The sequence below is a fragment of the Oncorhynchus masou genome, chromosome 5 (genome assembly GCF_036934945.1).
Source record: "Oncorhynchus masou masou isolate Uvic2021 chromosome 5, UVic_Omas_1.1, whole genome shotgun sequence".
Classification (NCBI taxonomy): domain Eukaryota; kingdom Metazoa; phylum Chordata; class Actinopteri; order Salmoniformes; family Salmonidae; genus Oncorhynchus; species Oncorhynchus masou.
Window position 1 is genome coordinate 27032379 of NC_088216.1, and position 15581 is coordinate 27047959.

A 15581-nucleotide genomic window follows, 5' to 3' on the forward strand; every position below is an offset into this window, starting at 1 on the left:
TTTGTGGTCCTAGTGTGAGGGGTCACGAGGGATCAGAGGTAACCTTTACTCCAGGTCACGGTGGTCCTGGTGATTGACCTCCAGCAGGTCCTGGTTGACCTCCGGTTGGTCACCGCTGAGATAGGCGTACCCTGCTGAGACAACAGAGATCCCACTGAATAATGACACACTGCACTGCTCAAGTGTCAATTATGTAAACACTGTCACAATGAAAGTCAACACCGTAACTAACCTAAACACCATCACACACAGAAAAGTCTACACCGCAACCCAAATCAAAACTGTAACAGCACAACTCTACACCATCACATTGGAACACAATCCGATTCTCTCAAGGAAGGTGAAAAATCCATCAACAACTGTTGAAAGTGGTCCTCACAGAATACTACACCGTATTTCACCAAGGCTCCACAGAATACTACACTGTATTTCACCAAGGCTCCACAGAATACTACACTGTATTTCACCAAGGCTCCACAGAATACTACACTGTATTTCACCAAGGCTCCACAGAATACTACAGAATACTACACACTGTATTTCACCAAGGCTCCTACACCAAGGCTCCACAGAATACTACACTGTATTTCACCAAGGCTCCACAGAATACTACACTGTATTTCACTCCAAGGCTCCACAGAATACTACACTGTACTGTATTTCACCAAGGCTCCACAGAATACTACACTGTATTTCAAAGGCTCCACAGAATACTACACTACACTGTATTTCACCAAGGCTCCACAGAATACTACACTGTATTTCACCAAGGCTCCACAGAATACTACACTGTATTTCACCAAGGCTCCACAGAATACTACACTGTATTTCACCAAGGCTTCACAGAATACCACACTGTATTTCACCAAGGCTTCACAGAATACTACACTGTATTTCACCAAGGCTCCACAGAATACTACACTGTATTTCACCAAGGCTCCACAGAATACTACACTGTATTTCACCAAGGCTCCACAGAATACTACACCGTATTTCACTCCACAGAATACAAGAATACCACACTGTATTTCACCAAGGCTCCACTAGTATTTCACCAAGGCTCCACTACACACTGTATTTCAGCAAGGCTTCACAGAATACTACACCGTATTTCAGCAAGGCTTCACAGAATACCACAATATTTTAGCAAGACTTCGCAGAAAACGAAACGATACTTCTCCAAGGGTAGCTGCACACATACAAAAAAACCCACAATGAAATTCCTTTATCACTAAAAACCACCTCCCCACAATCATGGCTGCTCCTCCATTTCCATCAAGGAGTGAATTAACTGTCTTAAGTTTAGACCATCATGTCATATCCTGACTCATTATGTCAAATTCCCCACAGCCCACAGAGAGAGAGGGAAGGAGGGAGGGAAAGAGGGAAGGAGGTGGTGTGCCCTGTGGCCTTGATTCTGTCACTCCTCACCCTTTTTGTCAGCTGGAGGAAAGGTCAGTAGTTGTTACTGAGTGTGTTAGCGTGTGCGTTTGTTTTCACAGTGCCTCAGTCACAGACAGTAAAATGTAAGACACGGAGACTCCAACTGTACTTACATAGTGGTAATGGTCACCGGGTGCACCTGGGAAAACAAGACACAGGATCAGGGAAGAAGGACAACCTCTAGACCATTACAGAGATGACAGTGTATAACCTGTGTCTCTGTGTGTGTACTCTTTCATTTGATAAAGAAATGAGGGACCACTCCTCCCCAGTGTGTTAGAGGGCCTCCCATTCCTTTACATGTATTATTTATTATCCCAGCACCAGTATTCTCAAGTTCAGGATGTGCGTATCACCCTCCCTTTCCTCTTTCATTAGAACACATTCAGGGGGGCATTGAATAATAATCATTCTCTGAATGAATTCATCATGATGACTCATTTGACAGTTATGACGCCCAGGCCCAGTTGCTGACTCATTGGTTCCCTTGAAACAGAGCACATTGTTTTATCACAGCAGGGGTATAACGATGCCAAAAAGCAACAAGTGCAGTCCCTGCCCCCATCCTATACGCTCACCCTCATCCTATACACTCACCCTCATCCTATACACTCACCCTCATCCTATACACTCACCCTCACCCTATACACTCACCCTCACCCTATACACTCACCCTCACCCTATACACTCACCCTCACCCTATACACTCATCCTATACACTCACCCTCATCCTATACACTCACCCTCATCCTATACACTCACCCTCATCCTATACACTCACCCTCATCCTATACACTCACCCTCATCCTATACACTCACCCTCATCCTATACACTCACCCTCATCCTATACACTCACCCTCATCCTATACACTCACCCTATACACTCACCCTATACACTCACCCTATACACTCACCCTATACACTCACCCTATACACTCACCCTCATCCTATACACTCACCCTCATCCTATACACTCACCCTCATCCTATACACTCACCCTCATCCTATACACTCACCCTCATCCTATACACTCACCCTCATCCTATACACTCACCATCATCCTATACACTCACCATCATCCTATACACTCACCAATTCACCAGAGATGAGAGAGTTACAAACAAAAGGGTATGTTAAGTGTTTATGTTAAATTTGGGTTGATAAAAGGTACATTTCCACATGGACTGCTTCACTGACAAATTCAACTTGGATCGTGTCTAAAAACAGGCACTTCCTGCGAGCAGCAAGAGGAAAGAGTCACCTTCATACAGACCCCGCTGGTCCGGCAGGTCTGGATACAGTAATGAATACCTCACCTTCTACCTCCTTTTACTCACTGCTGGTGGATGAGGCGAGTTATCCCCATGGCAACATCACATGTTTTGAGACCTACTTTAAAGCACTTCATAAATGTAACCCATATTTACAGGGTGTTGGACTCACTGGTTGGGGAGTTCTGGACTTCACTGCACACCGTTTCGGTCCCTTTTCTCAGGGGAACTGCAGAACAAAAAAAAAATAATAATAATGTAACAATGTCTCATTGTTACATAATTGTACCACTTAATCATTGCTCATGGGCACACACACACACACACACACACACACACACACACGCATCACATATCACGTCATTACAACTGTTACACATTTACTCGTTTGTCTTTCAGCAGATGCTCCCCATCTCTTGGCAAATTATTGTACTGGACACTTAAGGACAGGGGCGTAACTTTCACTGTGGACGGGAGGGAGGGGTAGCATGCCCCCCCCCTTTCCACCAGTTTGATCATTGGTATGTGATACAAAAGGAGGCAACGGTGTGCGTTAGGACAATGCGGACATCTCCGAGGGGTCACATAGGCTGTTTAGTGTTTATCCAACTGGATAATAATAAAATAAATATTATGCCCCCCCCCCCCCACTTCTAAAACCAAAGTTGTGCCCCTGCTTAATGATAAGCCCAACCAACTGCCATAGCAAACCCATTGGGGCCAACAGAGTATACTAATTGAGGGGGGTTGGTACCATAGAGAGTAGCCTGGCAATTAGTTCAGCTTCCTTCCTGTTTATTCGCCAGAAAATGTTTCTGGAAGCCTGATCACCATGGTTATCACAGGTTACTGAAGAGACGGCTTAATTGTGGCCAATTAGACCCCTCCCCCAGGAAATGGCGCTGAGTCTTATAAGCTGAAATAATGACGGCAAAGCAAACCCTCTTGTGATGATTCGATATGAGTGAAGGGACAGAATGAGAGGGAAGCGGTAGAAAAAACACTATGAGAGGGAGAAACGGGGAGCAAGATAAAGGGAATAAGAGGGAGAGGTAGCCAGAGTGAAAAACTGGTGTGTGTGTGGTCACCTCTGGCAGGGTCCACAGGTTGGCGGTGTACCACATCAGTGTACTCCACATCAGGCTCATTATTAGACACTGCAGTGCTCTCCCCCTCACTGCCTGCACCAGGACAAGATGCACATACATTCCATCACACAAAACAGCCCAAGACAGAGGCAGACTTTAGACAACACAGCTTGAAATCTATATGCAACTTAAGTTATAACCCTCTTTATGAATCCTCTACGAATGTACTCTGTGGGTCTCACCTGGGCATCCACTCCAACGACAAGACACAAGCAAATAGATGCACAGACATACACATGCACACAGCAATGCTCCCCGACACAAGCTAGGAGATCTAATGATCCAAAATTTCCAGTGAAGTTACTGCCCACTGAAGCTAAATGACTGTTTGGTGGAACAGGAAATTGAGACTTTGGGTCCTATTAAATTAAAACCGCCAACCGGAAAGTTCTGGGGGGAGGTAAAACAATAGTTATGTCTATATTATTCCAACGCTTGAATGAATTTGAATTCCCCCACAAATGTTTTATTGAATTGATTGGAGCCTTTAGTTGTGACATTTTAACAGGCTGCTGAGCGATTAGAACACTGCAAGAGAACATACTGTAACAAACGATAAGTGGATATCAGGCCTCCATTTTGATTTCCACAGAGCTGTTCCGGTGCCTTATGCACTCTGGCTACTGTTTGGTAAACACCAGGAACACAATAGCTCCCTGCAAAACAACCTCCCATTAGTTTATGTGATCCCAGATTCTATTGAACCTCAGCGGGCCTAAGCGATTAATTTCCTCCACCTGCTGCCTGCATTCAAACTCGACTGGCCTGAAACAAACAGTCTGCCCCCAAGTCCACTATTTAACAAACCCCCGTTTATAAATGTTATTTTTTGCCAACATAGGAAATGAACGCAGACGCTATAATTTCATTATTCCTTCAAGGCAGCCTTAGCTAGTAAGCTCATTTAAGGATGTTGTGTCTTAAATGTACTTTAGGCAACATATTAAGATGGTTGACAAAGCATCAAACATGGCTTATGTATATTGGCTAAGTGTACAAAACATTAAGAAAGAGCTCTCTAATATTGAGTTGCATTCCCCCTTTGGCCCTCAGAACAGCCTCAATTCATCCAGGCACAAGGTGTCGAGTGCATGCCACAGTTATGCGTGGCCCATGTCGACTCGCGCAAGTTGGCTTGTGGGAAGAAGGTGGACCATTCTTGACACACACACAGGAAACTGTTGAGCATGAAAACCCCAGCAGCGTTGCAGTTCTTGGCTCAAACGGGTGCGCTAGGCACCTTAAACCATACCCCGTTCAGAGGCAGTTAAATATTTTTGTCCACCTCTGAATGGCACACATACATAATCCATGTATTATCTCAAGGCTTAAACATCCTTCTTTAACCTGCCTCCTCCCCTTCTACACCCGCTTTTCTTAAAGTATGGGACGCAACACACTTAATTGTGGGTCGCGATGTGTCAGTGTACATTTATAATTGTTTCATTAATTACTGGAATTGATTTGGCCAAGTGAAACTGCGATTTTTGCTTAAGCAGCGGCCTCTGCTCAGTTGGCAGCTGCGCGAGTGTGAGGTGCGCGTGCTTCGCGGTTTACCGGATCTTTCTCTGATTCTCTGATCTTTCGCTGTCGTTCAGGCAGCAGATGACGCGCTGTCAGCCACTGACTTGTTATTCCCACTCGCCATCACTCACCGTTGTCATCAAACGGACTCATGCCAGCCACAAGTTCTGACTGAGCTCAATTGTCATGAAACGCAAATACAGCGATGAGTTTCTTTCTCTTTCATACAAACGTATAACGAGGAGCGCCCACAATGTGTTTTGTGTGTGGAAGTGCTTAGTAATGAGACTCGCATCATGAACAAGTTAATAAAACGACACGTCCTGACCCAACATCCATAACATGACGGTAAACCCAGGGAGTTATTTCAGAACAGGGCAGAATGCTACAGGAATCCTAGGATAGGATAAAGCAATCCTTCTCACCCCCCCCCTTAAATGATTTAGATGCACTATTGTAAAGTGGCTGTTCCACTGATGTCAGAAGGTGAATTCACCAATTTGTAAGTCGCTCTGGATAAGAGCGTCTGCTAAATGACTTAAATGTAAATGTGAAACAGTACTACGACAGTGGAAGTCAGCTAGCAAGGCATTGTTGTCATTTTATAACAGGCGATAAGCAGTAATAAGGGAGTATTAACTAACTCATAGTAGTGGATGTGCGTTTCTCTTTCAAACAATCCCCTGGCCTTGTACACAGCTAATAGCTAACATTCGCCAAAGCAGGCTAGCTACTGATGCAACCCTAAGTAACAGTACAGATGAAGATGAAAAAAAATGCAGGCCTACTGTAGAAATTATTGTTGAAAACGAGTCTAGGTTGGAACTGTTGCTGTAAAAATACAATAATAATTGTTATTCTTAACTGGAATAAACTGATTGAAACAAGATGCTTTTTTGGGGCAAACACACTGTTCTGGGTTGCTCATCTACAGCAGGAAGTGGTCTCCTGCCTGAGGCAAAAGCAGTAGATGTTCTGATCCAGTTTGTCACCACATACCTATGTGAGTCAGGGTTCTCAACTCTGACATACTTAAAAAAACAAGTCCAGAAACAGTTTCAAGGCTGAGCTTGACCTCAGTGTTGTACTGTCAAAAACAGAGCCCAGAACAGACCTGCTCTCATTAGGACTGTGTGTGTTTTCTGGTCTACAGATGTGATCAATCACTTTATTCTAGTTCAGAATAAAAAATATGTATTGTATTTTAACAGCAACAGTTCCAACCTTGACTTTCTTTCAACAATAATTTCTACAGTAATGTACAGTAGGCGTGATAATTTTATCTGTACTGTTACTTAGGGTTGCACTATCAAAAAGCCTGTGTGTGTGTGTGTGTTCTGATATTCGTCTGTGATGTGATCAATCCGTTTATTCCAGTTCAGAATGAAAATTAATTCATTATTGTATTGTAACAGCAACAGTTCCAACCTAGACAGATATGTAAGAGTGTTTTAATGGGGGGAAATAAACATGAATACATATTATGTTTTAGGCATAAGGGCAATGACATGTACCCATGTATAGTTGCATATTTTCCTAAGCTTGGGTCCCAGGAAAACACAGAAATTCTTATTTGGGTCCCAGGCTGAAAAAGTTGAAGAACCCCTGATCTACTCCGATTTGAAGTGGATCATAGCTTTCACCATGATTCACCTGTTCAGTCTGTGTCATGGAAAGAACGGGTGGTAATATTTGGTATACTCAGTGTAGCTACACAGCATTACAGACATTCATTGGTATCTCACCAAACAACATTTGCGCTATTGACACAATGCAAAAAAAAAAAAGTTTTATTCTAGAAGTGCCTCTAAAATAAATCAAATTGACCAAACCCAAAATATATACACACATTTCTATTGATGATGGACTAGTGTACTGTATATACAGAATCAGATCTATGCATTTAGACATGCACACATTGTTTTTGGACTAACAGACTATTAGACAAATGGGCTAGTTCCATCCTTCGATAGACATGCAGTCAGACAGGCAGACAGACACAGTGAGGTGAAAACACAGGACAAAGACAGTATGTTGATAATGACAGGAAAGTACATCTCTTCCAGACAGCAGCAGGAGAGGAGAGGGAGCAATGGGGACAGTTCAACTGTCTGTCACTGGGACTGATGTTGACAACAAGCCCCTTGGTGTCAACCATATTGTGTACACTACACCTGTACCTTCTGAAATTACATCTACAACACATAAAAAAGTAGTAATATTTTCTCAAAGGAACACATTTTGGCCATTTTCCCCTCTAAAATGTCTGTGGGGATTTCTTTGTTTGAGCCATTGATCCAATTGTTGTCATCCTTGGTTTTCCTCCCACATATCCCTTTATTCAACCAAGTGGTGCAAAATGTTTGTTCTTTTTTGGTTCAAACCAAAAAAGTCCCTCCCTCTGTGGGGTTTCTCTACACTGTTGCTGGGAGACTTTAGCTGATGACTGTGGCTGATGCCAGCAGGAAGTGATGCCACACTCTTGCGTCCCTTTGGTCGCTCTTCCCTCCATGCCGTCAAAGGGTGGCGCAGCGTCTGTAATAAGATGATATGGCCACTCAACAAACACGCAACACCACAATCACTACTGAACACAGCTGCCCTGTAGCTAGCTACATCCTGCAAACCACTGCAGAATCTGCACATCTAATGAGGCATGTTTGCTGAAGTAAAACATCAATTGTTAAGACCCGTATCGATTTGTATATAAGGAACTAAGCTAATTACACACACACACACACACACACACAGCAAGCAAGCTCTCTGCCATGTCCTCTCTCATGCATTCTAAGTTGCACAGGATGTCTACAGCTGGACGGTAAGACAATGCATTTTTGTTCCTCTAACAGGAAAATATGAGAGGAGATGCAGAGAGTTAAGAAGTCACCTAAGGTCACCTCAGAGACCCCTATATGCACACCGTATGGGTGTTATAATATGGACTGACGTTAGGATGACAACTTCTGACACCAACATGCTACAAGCAGCTTGCATGCTAATGGCTAGCATGAAATGGAACACACATATGGGGGGTGAGACATCTTCACTGTAGAGAAAGAGAGGAAGGAAGAGTGGGAGAGGTAGGGAGAGAGATGCAGAGAAAGGGGGGAGGTAGGCAGAGTGTTTGTGAGAGGAAAAGGGTACAGGTTGAAAGACAGTTAGAGTGGGTGGAGATGAGGACAAGGTGGGGAGAGGGGACAGAGGATGGTTGAAAGAGAGAGAAAGTCAATCTTAAAGTTCAGTGTCAAATGTCCATCTGCTTCCTCCTCTTGGGGTCTGAACTTAAGTGTTCCCTTCATTCCCCCTCTCCTCCTCATCCCCCATCTTCTGCCTTGCCACTGGAGCTGCCGTAGTGCCAATATGGGGGGAAGCAGGCTGGGTCTAATTGCTCTGGATAATGAGTGCTGGCCACGTCGTGCTGAGGAGTCACAACCCATGGGAGCCTAGCGCGTTGCCGGTAGCATCCGGATTGACTGTGCTCTCGCGTTAGCCGTCGGCATTAACCACACCACAGGACAGAGGGCAGAGTGGCTGGGGGGAATTTAGCGTGGCTCATGCTAATCAACGCCACAGCAGAGGAGCTCATTGGGGTTCGTTAATAGTGGGGTCAAATAACCTTGCTGGCAGGCACTGGGGTGGAGGGATCAGATCAGATGGAAGTAAACTTGTCAGTTGTCACTGAAGCAGCCCCTGAACAGTGTCGTGAGAAGAGCAAAACTGTCGCTGCCGGTCCAAAGAGGAGTCTTTCGTTTCTACACAAGTGGTGCTGTGAAAGCAAATGAATCTAGAATGGTGCATCCAGTAATAGCAGTAAACAAATGCGTGTCTATGGTGGAGTGTGTGCACACCCGCTGTGTGTGCTGTTTGCCTGTCTCTCAACCTATTGTGATAAGTAAAGCAGGGCCTTGCTCTATCTTCTCAGAGTGTCTGTGTGTGTAACTCTCACCATCTACGGTGACAGGCTGACTCTGGACCATGGTAGTGTAGTTGATGGCCTTGCAGTAGTAGGTGCCACTGTGCTCATTCCCCCCTCCCTTGATCTGGTGGGACGCGCTGGATTGGGTTGAGGTGGTGAACAGCGACCATGTTCCCACTTCGGTACCACTTAGAGGTGACGGGCAGGGAACCTTCCACCCCATAGATCAGGTACATCTCATCTCCCTCTGTGACCCCCGACAGGTCTGGTGTGATGATGACTCCTGGATTGGACAGATGCACTGGGAGAGGGGTATTTCTGATGGTTAAATAAGAAGTGTGCAATAATGCTACAATCCAATGAAGCATGGACGTGTTTAATGTTGTATACCATTCCACACTTCAACAGGCTCAGCTATGACTGCGGTGGTGTTTCGACTTTGCGTTTGTTCTGTGCCTCGCATTTATAGTCCACTGTGTCGCTGTAGTGCTGGACGGTGACAGGGAAGATGGCCTGATGGTGCGGCTGCTGCACGGTGGCCGAGTTACCCTCAGAATACTTCTTACACAAGGTGTCGAGTGACAGCACACCTGAAGGGCTTTCCCATGATCACTCTGCCAATGGCCATTATCTCCGGTTTACTGTCAAGAACTGGGGAATGAATAGAACAAGTGATTGAAATTACAAAATGGACTGTTCCCGTGGAGAGGTTACCTTCCAATGACATCAACATTACTTAGCAGCTACACGCATGACCACACTTAGCAGCTACACGCATGACCACACTTAGCAGCTACACGCATGACCACACTTAGCAGCTACACGCATGACCACACTTAGCAGCTACACGCATGACCACACTTAGCAGCTACACGCATGACCACACTTAGCAGCTACACGCATGACCACACTTAGCAGCTACACGCATGACCACACTTAGCAGCTACACGCATGACCACACTTAGCAGCTACACGCATGACCACACTTCGACTCAAAGGTTGTATCTGAGTCAAGAATGACATTTAAAAACAGGTGTTCTTCACAGAGGAACAATTTCCCACATTATCATTTTTGATTGGAGTTCCCCTTTAATATCACATTGTTGTGACAGATACGGCATCCATACATGTTATCAGCATATCCTTATGAATATCCTTATTTTACCAGGTAAGTTGACTGAGAACACATTCTCATTTACAGCAACAACCTGGGGAATAGTTCATAGGAGAGGAGATGAATGAAACAATTGGAAGCTGGGATGATTTAGGTGACTGATGGTATGAGGGCCAAATTGGTAATTTAGCCAGAACACCCGGGTTAACACCGCTACTCTTACGATAAGTGCCATAGGATCTTTAATGACCACAGAGAGTCAGGACACCCTTTTAATGTCCCATCCGAAAGACGGCACCATACACAGGGCAATGTCCCCAATCACTACCCTGGGGCATTGGGATATATATATTTTTGACCAGAGGAAAGAGTGCCTCCTACTGTCCCTCAAACACCACTTCCAGCAGCATCTGGTCTCCCATCCAGGAACCGATCAGGACCAACCCTGCTTAGCTTTAGAGGCAAACCAGCAGTGGAATGTAGTGTTATGCTGCTGGTGATTAATTAAATGAATTTATTCAAAGACAAGTGAGATTGACTTACTTTGGGTCACACATAAAAGCCTTATGGGCTGTAGTAGTGCCTTTTGCTTGGACAGGCAGCTTTGCACTGTACTTGGAGATCATCCTGGCGTCTGCTTTAGATGAGTAATGCCCATTCGTGCGCCGTACCCCTACGGCGACATATATACCATTGAAGCTGCCTGGCGTCAGTGTGTAATCGTCCTTGTAAATGGAGTATTTCACATCCGAAGCGCTGATTCTGTCAGAGGAGTCGTTGGTACTCTTGCAGGTTAACGTGAATTTTCAAACACCTCTGTCAGATACATGGTCAGAACTGGCTGTGAAGACAGTTCTGTTTGGTGGATTAAAAAAACAATTGATTCCTCAACACTCTTGGAGGCTGAGTACATGTAAGAACATCCACGAGGAATGTTGTGATGAATATTGAAAAGGTAATAGATGTGAATATGTTTGCCCAGGTTTTTCAGAAATCCTGGTTGGAGGATTCTGGATTTCCTGTTTATTCGCTCCTGATTCCAGGAAACTTCCAACCAGGATTTCTGGAAAACCTAGGAATTTAAAGAAAGCTCACCAGAATTTTAACCCTAGCTGCGACTTAGTTATACACTGATAGAACAGACAATAGCTTTCTTGATACTCTTTTTTCAACAGCTAACACCACATTCTACAGTACATTTCAGATTCCTTACAAATCCAGCCACTCACCTGTAATCGTCACGTTTTCCGTTGCTTGCTTGACATTTCCCATCTCCAAACTGGACTCCAACTCCCCAGAGTGCTCAGCCAGGGCTCTCATGCTGTGGTTGGCTTTACTTTGACCAGTACTCAGCAGAATCAGTCCCTTGCTCAGGTAGACTTTGAGCCCAGAGCTGTTCTGGAGGTTACCAATGACACTGCAGATGTCCAGATCTTCCCCTTCGATGATCGTTGGACAGAGATGACAGGTGTGATGAACAGCTCTGGAGGACAAAACGAGGAAAATTGGTCTGGAAGCTGAAGGTTGAAACCAAGAGACTTTTCCCCAGACACATTCTATTAAGTTTCGGACATGGTTAAAATGATTAGAGATGAATTGAGATTGAGAACACCAGTAGGGTCCTGGACTAAAAAGGTATTTCAACTGAGAAACTCCACTGAATGAGTGTTTCAGTCCAAGATTAGGTTTAACCTGTGTCTTGGAAACCGGCCCAAGATGTTCACCGCCATGTTCTGTTTTTGGGCTCCACTCACCTTTTACAGTGACCACCACATTGTTGCTGGCATTGGATTGGACCGAGTCTGGCAGCAGTATGACCCTGTAATCACAGTGTAGCTTGTGGACGCCAGCGTTGTTGAATCACAGCCTCGTCTCCACCTGGTTGGTCATAATAATATAACAATGTTAACTAGAAAAGTAAACGTGTGTGTGCTTGCTACTTGAAGTATTGATATTTGTGAAATAAGTTGTAGTGGGGGTAAAAAAAACATTAGCAAGCACAGCCAATATTAACACACATGGTTGGCGTTGACCATCTACTCATAAAGGTCCTTGGAGTACTTGTAGAAGTAGAAGACTATAGCGCCGGACTCCTCGGGGGCCTTACACCAAACGGTTACCTCTCCCTTGCTGAACACACGCTTGTCGACACTGAGGACTGACATCTGCAGGCCTGGATGGACACGAGTACGAGTGAAAGCAAGCGGTCACACAGATAAAAATCACATGCCATAGAGTTATGCTTAACTTGCAAGCTTTTCAGTCCACAACAGAGAAGAGTTGACAGAGTACTAACCTGTCACAGTCAGGTTCTTAGAGTTGCTGCTTAGCTCCTTGCCCTGTATGTTCACCTTGCATTCGTACTTCCCAGTGTTTGCCACTTTGGCTATGCACAGAGAGTAGAGGAGGTCCTCTGTGGTGGTGGTGCTCCTCGTGTACACCACGGTGTTTTCCTTGTAGATGGTGTATTCACGGTTCAGGAGCCAAGAGCTGCTGACTAAGGCCTGGCAGCGTACCATCACATTGGTACCTTGGGAGACGGCGTTGCTGGGCTCGAGAGTCAGATTGACACTTCGGATTGTGAACACTGGAGAATTAACTCAACTTCAATGCTCTGACCGATCAAATGTTCTGTATAACAAAAGTTCTAGAAAACAAGCCTTTGTTATCTCATACCAAAGCACATTATTTAGTGAATTCACACTTGGTAGTGACATTTATATTTTCACTGAGGCCAAAAAAGATATCCACATAGTAAGAGAACAGTGCAATAAATCACAGTGCTATATAGCTAGTCATCTTCCAGCTCCAAGATACTCAGATGAAATCACTCACACCAATGAATTGGATATAAACACAGACCCTCAACAAAAAACAACATAAGTCTTTTGATTTAGTTTATGCTGATAGCGAACTGTTTTTCCACATTTGTCCTCCACAGAGTACTTTTTTAGATAAAGGGGCCTCCCAGTGGGGTCTAGTGCGGAGCGGATGGTCCTCTGCCAGGTTTCCCCCCCTATCCTAACAGGAGGCGGCGGCGTGTGACACTGCTAACACGAGTTTCCAAAGCCTTCCACAACTTTTCCAGTGTCTCGGACTCCAAAAGTGTGAATACACTGATAAGACAAGATCCAGGAAGCATTCTCATAGGATTTCCAGTGTGTCAATACAGTTTTAGCTGTGTTAATACTACAATTAGGGTATATCAGTCACCGCTCAGTATAAGATATGTTTCAGTAAAACAAGTCCATAGCATTAGAAAGAAGTAGATAAGCAAGAACGTCCAGTCCCAAAGCACACAATCTATGAATACACAAACCTTCAGAGAGAACCAAAACAATAGCTGAATACATAGCACTCCAAATGAACAACCTGAAATACACTGAGTTCCTTGGTTTTGCAAACTGCATTCACTGCACTCTTCACTATCCTATTTTAAGAATCTCTTCAAGAACAATTTAATACATACATGCCTGCGATTCCGCCACTTGGCCTGGATGGAACAGGAGGGGGAAAAAAACACACAACATCAACGTAAAGAAAATCCATACTTCCTTATTTCCCCACTCAACCCAAAACCCTCCCAGAGGGAGATGATAATCAAACGTCCTTACAGGTGGGGAGGAGAACAGAGGTTAGCAGTAGTAGTTGGGTGACCATCCAGAGTGAGGGCTGTTGGGGCTCCCACATCGGTGGTGGCTGTCCTGGGCTGATGCGACTGGGGGGGATAGTAGTGGGATGGGAGGAGGGAGAGGACAGGGGAGGTGCTCTACCTCGGCCACAGAGTGGACCGCTGGTTATCACAGCGAGCAGAGCCCTCGACTTGGCTTCATTTTCCAGGAAGTGACTGTTGTTTCCTCAGGATGTGGGAGCTGCTGCAACTTTGCTGTTTTGGAATGTTCTCTTTCTGGGCTGTGTGTGTAGTCATAGACACTGCTCAGCATGCTTAGGGTGCAGTAGGAAGGAGCTAACCTTTGCCCCCCCCAAGTGTCTGGGCCTCTACAGGTACTATGGGGTAACATGGAGTGGGGCACCCTTGCTTCGGTGCTCAGGAGAGCATGTTTCCTGAGGGTAGGATATCACATTGTGCTCGTTCGTTACAGTTTACACAGTCGTAAATCCCAGCATGCCCTTCAAAGCTGTCAAACTACTGTTAGCTTAAGCTCCTAGTTACGATTTTGTTTGTTTTAACTTCTACTGAGCTACCTACCGCCAGACATATTATACCTTATTGGATGAACTTATTAGAACAAAATAAACAGTTTTACTATGATATACCACTCTTACCTTTGTACCAATATGGAATAAAAAACAAGATGAAAATGTATGCACTCACTACTGTAAGTCACTTTGGTTAAGAGTATCTGCTAAATGACAAAAATGTAAATGTACATTTCTTAAGGGCAGAGTAAGTTACTTTCTAAATGTAATCCTTTATGGTTACCTGTCCAAAATTGTAAAAAGTAACTACATTTTTGGTTTACCATAACTCCAACGTAATCGTATGACTTACTTTTGGATTAGTTTCCCTTTAAGAGGCATTAGAAGACAAAAAGGATACATCAAACGCATTTGGTACGTCGTCATAGTGGTCTCTGACTCGCTCAGGTTGAATAAACTTGAATGTCATTGAGAAAACAGAAAGGGGTCCATGTATTTTTTTCACTCAAGAACCAGCAACCTCTTTTTACCCCCTTAAGCAGGGTTGGGGACTAACTGATTACATGTAATTTGATTACAAAACAAACTAATCTTTTACACTACCAGCAAAATAATAATCAGATTACAGACACTTTTGAAAAACTAGATTACTTATTGGATTACTTTTAAATTCACTTTACAATTTTTGCCTGAGATCCAGTTGGGTAAGACAGTGCGAGACTGGACATATCTTAGCTCCTGCCCTGCCTCCAGTTAAGGTACACTTATCTGTACCTCCAGACCAGTAGGATTCTATTCCATGTCTAAACTCAGATAGGGGACTGCTAGTTGGCAAGTATCATTGGTTGTTATCAATTAAACTGTCTCTCTTTATACTGAGGCTTTCTTGATCTTTAACCATAGACAAACCAATGTCACGGCAAACAGAGAAACAGTTAAAAGTTAAGGCCTCTATTCAATGAGTCTCGCTGAATTGTTACAGATTGTACGATAGACATGTGAA

The 15581-nt window shown here is 44.3% G+C and overlaps 1 long non-coding RNA gene and 1 pseudogene across 1 annotated transcript; both read right to left on the minus strand.

The window, feature by feature from the left end:
• Nucleotides 1-3852, minus strand: LOC135538936 (uncharacterized). The gene is made up of 4 exons (XR_010455511.1): nt 3804-3852; nt 2888-2944; nt 1557-1582; nt 1-134 (listed from the first exon to the last, which is right to left on the minus strand). It is a non-coding gene; the product is annotated as an uncharacterized LOC135538936 (long non-coding RNA).
• Nucleotides 3853-7159: 3307 nt separating this feature from the next.
• On the minus strand, nt 7160-14213 carry LOC135538928 (platelet endothelial cell adhesion molecule-like; annotated as a pseudogene).
• Nucleotides 14214-15581: the final 1368 nt, after the last annotated feature.